The following is a 9,284-nucleotide window of genomic DNA, read 5'->3' on the forward strand; positions in this document are numbered from 1 at the left end:
AGATGATAACAATTTAGAGTATTCTGAATTTCAGTATGTATTTACCACTTTTAGTGACATGTATACTTTATTATTTTTCATATTGTTAGTTAGCATTTCATCATATCAATGTGAAGATTTCTTGCAGACCATGGCTGGAGAACTAAAGAAGGTGTGTTTTGCCTGATTCAGGGGCTACAGACAGAACCAGGTTTGGCAAGCCTGTCACTCAACTCTCAGGTGAGTATGAATTCTCTTGCGTTTTTGGCAGATTGTTGCAGTGTCAGGACCAAGCCCAAATGAGTTATAGCCAAGTCTAAAGTAAGATGTGGCAGTATTCTGTTTTGAAGATGGGACCATAATAGGCAAGTCTGACACTTGGTCGAGTGCTTACCCTCTGAAGATATCTTCCTTGGTCTTTGCCTCCAGCTGTGTGTCACAAACTGTGAACTGGATCCCAACACTTTCATAAATGCACTTATGTTTGCTGTGGCTGCCGCATTATGTTGTGTGGGATGTGCATGCAGGACCTCCCATTCTGTCCTCTTGCTTATGTTACTCTAATTTGTGTTTCACTTTCTGAAATGAATGTCAAGCTTGTGATTTTTAGATTCAAAAGTTGTAAAATAAATTGCTCAAATTTACACATTTTGTAAACTGTAAATAAAATTTCTTTTAGGTGCTACATATTTATTAAAATTTTTGGTTGTAGTTTTAAACCCACTGTAGGCAGAAGGGAATCATTAAAAGTTATATTCTTTTTTTAGTCTGTATCTTAATGATGGTATATTTTAATTGCAAATATTTACTTTATACTTCAGTAATGCTCATTATATTTTGCAAAATTTATGTTGTTCTTTTAACTGAAAATATAAAACGTTTTTAGCTCCTGAAAGCTATATTATTGTCATATAGTTTTATTGCATTTTGTGGTAAGAATAGCAGCAACATATTGAGAACATAATAAAACTCACCTGTCTTTTTAGTGCTTATTTATTAAAATCTTCTCTTTAGAGCCTATCGTTAATGATTGTAATGTATTTTCTGTGTAATTTTACTGCCATTTATTAAACGCCAATGACTTGAAATGTCTGCTTTTCATGAGTGCACACAGTTGAAAGCTGTAGATATCTAAAAAATTATTTTTCATTGTATATCTATGTTGTATTCAGGATTTTATGAATTAAAGTCTCTCCTTATTTTCAATTCTGTGTTATTTTGTTTCTTTTCTGGGGAGGTGTATTTTCTCAGGTCAGTTAATTGTATTTTTGCTTTTAAAGCTTGATATTATGAGTTGAATGATAATTTTTAACTCGGTACACTTGACGACAATATGATGTTTAATTTACATGTGAATTAGCCATGTCTGTTGCTTATAGACATATCTGTGTGTTTTTCACCTATGTAAGTATGACATCTTTTTTTCCTTTTTTTTTTTTTTTCAGTTTTGGATAGTCTTTTTTTGTAGTTGAAAGATAATTTTAAAACAGAGTCAAAAGAAAAGAAATCATTTATCTGTTCTCTTGCAGGGCGGGGAGACAACCTGAGCCTTGGGGAGATGCAGAAAGGATCCATCCCAGGCACTTGGCTGGAGGTAAGTAAGGATAGCCTTTGGGCCACAAGACCTGATAACTTGGGTACTGGTCTGGACATAAGTCTCCATCTTCCCTGAAATGTCAGCTTTTGTCTGCAATAACTGGCTGGAGAAATATTTCAGAAAGGTGTGTGCCTGGAACACCCAAAGACATAACCTTCCTTTCTCCTTGGCATAGGCCTTGCAACACCAAGGAAAGACCAGGTTTGCAATGGAGCCTTCAATAGTCTTCATCCCTACGGAGCTCAGTGGTCATAGGGTGACAAGACAGGAGATAAGCTAACTTGGGAAGAGTCTTTGTCTTTCAATTTCTCCCCCACTGAAACACTATATACTGGGGCCACAGTTCATGGCAAAACACACATGCTGTCTTTCTCTCACATACACATCTTGAGAACCCAACAACTTGATGGCAGGTAGCTCTGGGCATCCTTGGTCTGGCATTCACCCACTCAGCATCTAAGCTGTCCTAAAGCTCTTTTCAATCACTTCTCACTTCTTCCGGGCTCACGTGGCTAGGTGCTCCAGCTTCCACCTGTCAGGCTGATCATAAAGGCACAGTTTGGGAAAGTCTCCTATTGCAATGGCCATTACTGGGAAGCAGGGAAGGCTAAGGGCCTACTGCTGTGCAAGGCTAATGTAGATGCCCTATGCTCCACTCATCTTGAAGATTGCTATCAGGTTCAGCAGCTGCTATCTGTCATGTTATCAAACCAGGACTGCACAGGCACTGCATTATCTGGGTGGAAGATGTAAGAAGCAGGCGAGTTGTCCAGGATGAAGTTTTCCTCAGGTCCCTCCCCAGATGGCTGAGGTCCTTGACATAGCAGCCCTGGTGTAACAAACACAACTCATGGAATAAGCAGGCACAGAACAACCCACACCGGTCCAGCAGATCTGTCACAGGATCTGCATACTTGTCCAGGCTGGAATGAAGAGAACACATTTAAAGAGTTCCTCCATTCATCTCAGGAATTCATCCACATAAGGCCTCTTGAGCACGTGGATCTGGTGAGTGGTCCCCTCAATCTCTACAGGCACTAGGGAATCAGCATTGCTGATTGGCTTAAAGGAGCTATGCACAAGGGTTTCATCCAGGTCAGTGACCATACAGATCTTTCTTTGATCTTTCTCTGTCACCTCTGGGAGCAGGCAGGTTGCTAGGATCTGATAAAACTGATACTGGAGACCCTGGAGATGATCTGACGTAGCCACGGTATTGGCTTCTTCGTTATGTTTGGAGAGCTCAGTGGGGGAACTTGACTGGCCAACATGCTGGGTGCAAGAACAGCAGAAAGGGGCCTTGTAGGATGTGACAAACATGAGGGCTCTTAAGAGAGGACTTTGGAAACCAGGCCTTGCTTGGTAAGGACCAGGGCATCTTCCCTACATGCCTAGATGATGATGGAGCCGTGTTCCATCTAACAATCCTGAGGGCTGGGCTGGCTGGGTGGGAAGACTGGCGGGCACACTGGTTTGGCTGGGTTGGGGGGCATGGGCTGGGGCCTACTGCAGTTCCCAAGAGTCTGACTTCCACAGCTCTTCATAGTCCCTCTCTCATTTCCATCATGGCCAGGAAAGGAGGCGGCCTGTAGGGAGAGTGGATGGCCTTAGCAGCAGCTCCCCATGGTGCCCCCAACCCAGATTCCCCCAGTGGCAGCTTCAGGTTCCTCAGTTTGGGTCTAACATAGAGAATCCACCAGATAGGCATTTGTTTTTTCAACTTTTTTTTTTGAAGTTTTGGGAGTCCATGTGCAGGTTATGCAGGATTCTTACACAGATAAACATGTGCCATTGTGGTTTACTGCACAGATCATCTCATCACCTAGGTACTAAGCCCAGCATCCACAGCTATTCTTCCTGTTGCTCACCCTCCCCTCCCCTATGTCATGAAACAGGTGCCCAGTGTGTGTTGTTCTTCCTGATGTTTCCATGGGTTCTCATTGATCTGCTTCCACTAATAAGTGAGAATAATAATAAGTGGTGTTTGATTTTCTGTTCCTGCATTACTTTGCTGAGAGTAATGGCTTCAAATTCCAACCATTTCCCTGTAAGGGACATCATCTCATTATGTGTTACGTGTTCAGAGTGTTCCATGCTGAATATATAGCACATTTTCTTTTTCCAATCTATCATTGATGGGTATGTAGATTGATTACCTGACATTGCTATTGTAAATAGAGCTGCAGTGAAGATGTGTGTGCATGTATTTTTAAAATAGAATGATTTATATTCATTTGGGTGTATAACTAGTAATAGTATTGCTGGGTCAAATGGTATTTTTGCTTCTAGGTCTTTGAAGAATCTCCACACTCTCTTCCACAATGCTTGAAATAATTTACACTCCCACCAACAGTGTAGAAGTGTTCCCTTTTCTCCACAACCTCACCAGCATCTGCTATTTTTGACTTTTTATTAATAGCCATTGTAATTGGTGTGAGATGGTATCTCATTGTGGTTTTGATAATTATCAGTGATGTTGAGCCTTTCATGTTTGTTGCGCACATGTATGTCTTCTTTTGAGATATGTCTGTTCATGTCCTTTGACCACTTTCTAATGGGGTTGCTTGTTTTTCTCTTGTAAATTTTATTTAAGTCCTTCGCAGATTCTAAATATTAGATATTTGTCAGATGAATAGGTTGCAAAATTTTTCTCCCATTCTCTAGGTTGTTAACTTGACGATAGTTTCTTTGGCTCTTCAGAAGCTCTCTAGTTTAATTAGACCCAATTTGTCAATTTTTGCTTTTGTTGCTATTGCTTTGGCCTTTTTGTCATAAAATCTTTGCCCATGCCTATATCCTGAATGGTAGTGTCTAGATTTTTTCTTCTGTGTTGTTATAGTTTTGGGTTTTACATTTAAGTCTTTAATCCATCTTGAATTAATTTTTGTATATAGTGTTAGGAAGGGTTCCAATTTTAATTCTCTGCATATGGCTAGCTGGTTCTCCTAGCACCATTTATTGAATAGGGAGCCCTTTCCCTAATTCCTTGTTTTTGTTGAGTTTGTCAAAGATCAGATTGCTGTAGGTTTGTGGCTTTATTTCTAGGCTATTTTGTTTCATTTGTCTATATATCTGTTTCTATAACAGTACCATGCTGTTTTGGTTACTGTACCCTTCTAGTATAGTTTGAAGTTAAGTAGAGTGATGTTTCCAGCTTTTTTTTTTTTTTTTGCTTAGGGTTGGCTTGGCTATTTGGGCTCTTTTTGGGTTCCATATGATCTTTAAAAGTTTTCTTTTTTTTCTAATTCTGTGACTTGTCAATAGTAGTTTAATGGAAATAGCACTGAATCTATAAATTAGTTTAGGCAATATAGTCATTTTCATGATACTGATTCTTCCTGTCCATGAGCATGGAATGTTTCTCCATTGGTTTTGTGTCCACTCTGATTTCTCTGAGCAGTTGTTTGTAGTTCTCCTTGAAGAAGTCCTTCACTTTCCTTCTTAGCTGTATTCCTAGGTGTTTTGTTCTCTTTGTAGCAATTATGAATGAAAGTTCATTCATGATTTGGCTCCCTGCTTGCCTGTTGTTTGTGTATAGGAATGCTAGCTACTTTTACACATTGATTTTATATCCTGAGATTTTGCTGATGTTGCTTAACAGCTTCATAAGCTTTTGGGATGAGACAATGAGGTTTTCTAGATGTAGGATCAGGTCATCTGCAAACAAAGATAACTTGACTTCCTCTCTTTCTATTTGAATGCTTTTGATTTCTTCCTCTTGCATGATTTTCCTGGCCAAGGCTTCCAATACTATGTTGAATAGTAGTGGTGAGAGAGAGCATCATTTTCTTGTGCCAGTTTTCAAAGAAAATGCTTCCAGCTTTTTCACATTCAGTATGATATTGGCTATGGGTTTGTTGTATATGGCTCTTATTATTTTTAGGTATGTTTCTTCAGTACCTAGTTTATTGAGAATTTTAAATGTGAAGGAATGTTGAATTTTATTGAATGCTTTTTCTGCATCTATTGAGATAATCATGTGGTTTTTGTATTTACTTCTCTTTATGTGATGAGTCACATTAATTGATTTGCATATGTTGAACCAACCTTGTATCCTAGGGATAAAATCAACTTGATTGTGGTGGATGTACTTTTTAATGTGCTGCTGGATTTGGTTTGCCAGTGTTTTATTGAGGATTTTTGCATCAGTTTTCATCAAGGATATTGGCATGATGTTTTGTTGTTGTTGTTTTTTCTATGCTGGATTTTGGTATCAGGATGATCCTGGCCTGATATAGTGAGTTAGAGAGAATTTCTTTGTCTTCAAATTTTGGATAGTTTTAGGAGAAAGGGTACCATCTCCTCTTTGTACTTCTGGTCAAACTCGGCTGCAAATCCATCTGGTTCTGGGCTTTTTTTGTTCGTGGGCTATTTATTACTGCCTCAGTTTCAGAACACATTATTGATCTATTCAGTGATTCCGTTTCTTTCTGGTTCAGTCTTGGGGAGGGTTTATTTTGCAAGGAAATTGTCTATTTCTTCTAGATTTTCTAGTTTATTTGCTTAGAGGTGTTTATACTATTCTCTGATGGTTGTTCATATTTCTGTGGGTCAATGATGATATCTCCCTTATTATTTCCAATTGTGTTTGATTATTCTCTCTTTTCTTATTTATTTGCCTAGATAGTGTTCCATCTATTTTATTAATTTTTTCAAAAAACCAGCTCCTGGATTGGTTCTTTTTTTTTTTTGAAGAATTTTCAGTGTCTCTATCTCCTTTAGCTCAATTCTGATCTTTGTTATTTCTTGTTTTCTGCTAGCTTTTGGGTTCATTTTCTCTTGGTTTTCTAGTTCTTTTAATCAAGATGTTAGGCTGTTAACTTTAGATCTTTCTATTTATTTATTTATTTATTTTGGCAGAGTCTTACTCTGTCGCCCAGGCTAAGGTACAGTGGCATAATCTCAGCTCACTGCAACTTCCACCTCTCAGTTTTAAGTGATTTCTGCTGTCTCAGCCTCCCGAGTAGCTGAAATTACAGATGTGCCTCACCACACCCAGCTAATTTTTGTATTTCTTGTAGAGATGCGGTTTTATCATGCTGTCTAGGCTGTTCTTGAACATCTGGCCTCAAGTTATCTGCCTGTCTCAGCCTCCTAAAGTGCTGGAATTACAGGCATGAGCCACCACACCTGGCTCTTCCTAGCTTTTTGATGTGGACATTAGTGCTATACATTTCCCTATTTTCTTGGTTTCTAGTGATTGTGATAATCTTAAATTCACAACCTACTTAAAGTTTAAATCTATATAATTATGTAAGAAGAACTTTTTGATATTTGAAGGTGATGTTTGAAAAATTTTGTAACTTTGTTTTTTAGGTAGTTTTAAATTTCTAATTGTAGTAAAAAACATGTCATTGTCATGTCTAACATTTTAAGTATATGTTTTATAAATGGTAAGTATAGTTCTACTGTCTTGCAATTGGTTTTAGATAATTTTTTCCTGCAAAAGTAAAAGTGAATACTCATTACTTGTGAAAGAAGTTAGTTAGCTTGCCTTAGGTAGATAGCAAGAGAACGGTCTGTGGAGAGTCCCTGGTCCTTGAGACAGTGCCTCATCCCTGCATAATGTAAAAAGAAGCCTGGAAAAAAATCAAGCTGCAGGCACTAACAAGGGAAGTAGCACATGATGTTGTGCTGGGAGACATGCCCACGGCTGCACAGATAGAAGAACCCCTGGCCCATTTGGATACAAACTTGCACAGATCTCCAGCTCACTCAGATAAAGGAACAAGACAGACCTGGCATAGAAATGTCTTTGCTTGGTCAGGCACGGCAGCTCATGCCTGTCATCCCAGCAATTTTGGGAGGCAGAGGTGGATGGATCACCTGAGGTCGGGAATTCGAGACTAGTATGACCAACATGGAGAAACCCTGTCTCTGCTAAAACAAATACAAAATTAGTTGGGCATGGTGCCTCATGCCTGTAATCCTAGCTACTTGGGAGGCTGAGGCAGAAGGATCGCTTGAACCCAGGAGGCGAATGTTGCAGTGAGCCGAGATCACACCATTGCACTCTAGCCTGGGCAACAAGAGCAAAACTACAAAAGAAAAAAAAAAGAAAAAGAAAGGAAAGAAAAGACCTTTGTCCTTTGTACAATCAATAGGCTGCCAGGAAAAAGTTTCTTCTCCTCTTGTGGGCACGGGCACAGTGGGCTATGGTGAGTTCCAGTCGACACTGTCCTTTATTTGTACTGTAAGTCTGACCTCTATGAATAATTACTTCAGCCCTGATTGCTCCTGGGCCAAGCTTTCACCCTAGATTCTGATAAGTCCTTTGCCAAGCTAAGCAGCAACTATGAATCATCCCTTCAGCTCCTGATTGGTCCCGGGCCAAGGTTCTGGGCCAGTTGAGCCACTCGTTTCTCAAGACAGCCTGTGAACTAGGCACATTCCCTTCCCCCCGCCAGTCCATAAAAACGCTGGATCCCAGCCTCATAGAGGGCACCTGGTTCAGACACCTATCTCTGCTGGCAAAGAGCTTTCTTTTCTTGCTTATTAAACTTTCACTCTAACCTCACCTTTGTGTTCATGCTCCTTAGTCTCCTTAGAGGTAGAACAAATAACTGTGTATTATCTCAGATGAGAGACTATTACATCTTGGTGCACTGCTGAGACTACAACACTTGGTTTCTATGAGTATGACTAAATATTTTATGTAAGTGTAATTATGCAGTCTTCATTGTTGAGTGTCTTATTTTACTTAACAAAATGTTTTCAAGATTTGTCCTTAATGTAGTAGTTTTCAAGATTTCCTTATTTTTAAGGCTGAATGCTATCCCAGTGAATATACGTGCCCTGTTTGTTGAACCTACTCATCCTTAAAGACACATTTGCTTCCAGGTAGTATGTCTGTGAGTAATACTACAATGTACATAAATGTGCAAATATCTATTCCATGTTCTGCTTTGCCTGTTTGGGATATTTTTGACACACTGACTCATGTGTATTCCCTTGCTTTTGTTGTCTGATCCATTGATATTACATCCCCCAAATTATTGTCAAGACCAATTGTCATGAAGCTTCACCCTTCTGTATTGTGCTAGGAATTTTACAGCTATAGGTTTTACATTGTAGTCTTCATTCATTTTCTAAAATTGACGCATGTAATTGTACATATTTTGGGGAAACAATTATATATGTATCTTGTATAATAATAAAAATCGTATGTATACATGTACCATGTTGGTGTGCTGCACCCATTAACTCATTATTTACATTAGGTATATCTCCTAATGCATGTATACGTATATAACAAACCTGCATGTTGTGCACATGTACCGTAGAACTTAAAGTATAATAATAATACAAAAATAAAATAAGAAAACTTTTAGCAAGAAAACAATAATGATAAAAATCAGAGTACTTAGTATATTTATTGCCTCATGCATTTGTTATTTTTGTGGTGAGAACATTCAAAAGCTTCTTCTCTAGCTATTTTATTTTATCTTTATTTATTAATTTCTTTTTTTTTTTTTTTTATAATTTTACATCATACAAATTTTTTTTTTTTTTTTTTTTTTATTATTATACTTTAAGTTCTAGGGTACATGTGCATAACGTGCAGGTTACATATGTATACATGTGCCATGTTGGTGTGCTGCACCCATCAACTCGTCAGCACCCATCGATTCATCATTTATATCAGGTATAACTCCCCAATGCAATCCCTCCCCCCTCCCCCCTCCCCATGATAGGCCCCAGTGTGTGA

The 9,284-nt window shown here is 38.7% G+C and overlaps 1 pseudogene; it reads right to left on the minus strand.

Moving 5' to 3' along the window:
• Nucleotides 1-2,163: 2,163 nt before the first annotated feature.
• On the minus strand, nt 2,164-2,994 carry LOC111534021 (annotated as a pseudogene).
• Nucleotides 2,995-9,284: the final 6,290 nt, after the last annotated feature.

This window comes from Piliocolobus tephrosceles, unplaced genomic scaffold (genome assembly GCF_002776525.5).
Source record: "Piliocolobus tephrosceles isolate RC106 unplaced genomic scaffold, ASM277652v3 unscaffolded_6468, whole genome shotgun sequence".
NCBI classification, from domain to species: Eukaryota; Metazoa; Chordata; class Mammalia; order Primates; family Cercopithecidae; genus Piliocolobus; species Piliocolobus tephrosceles.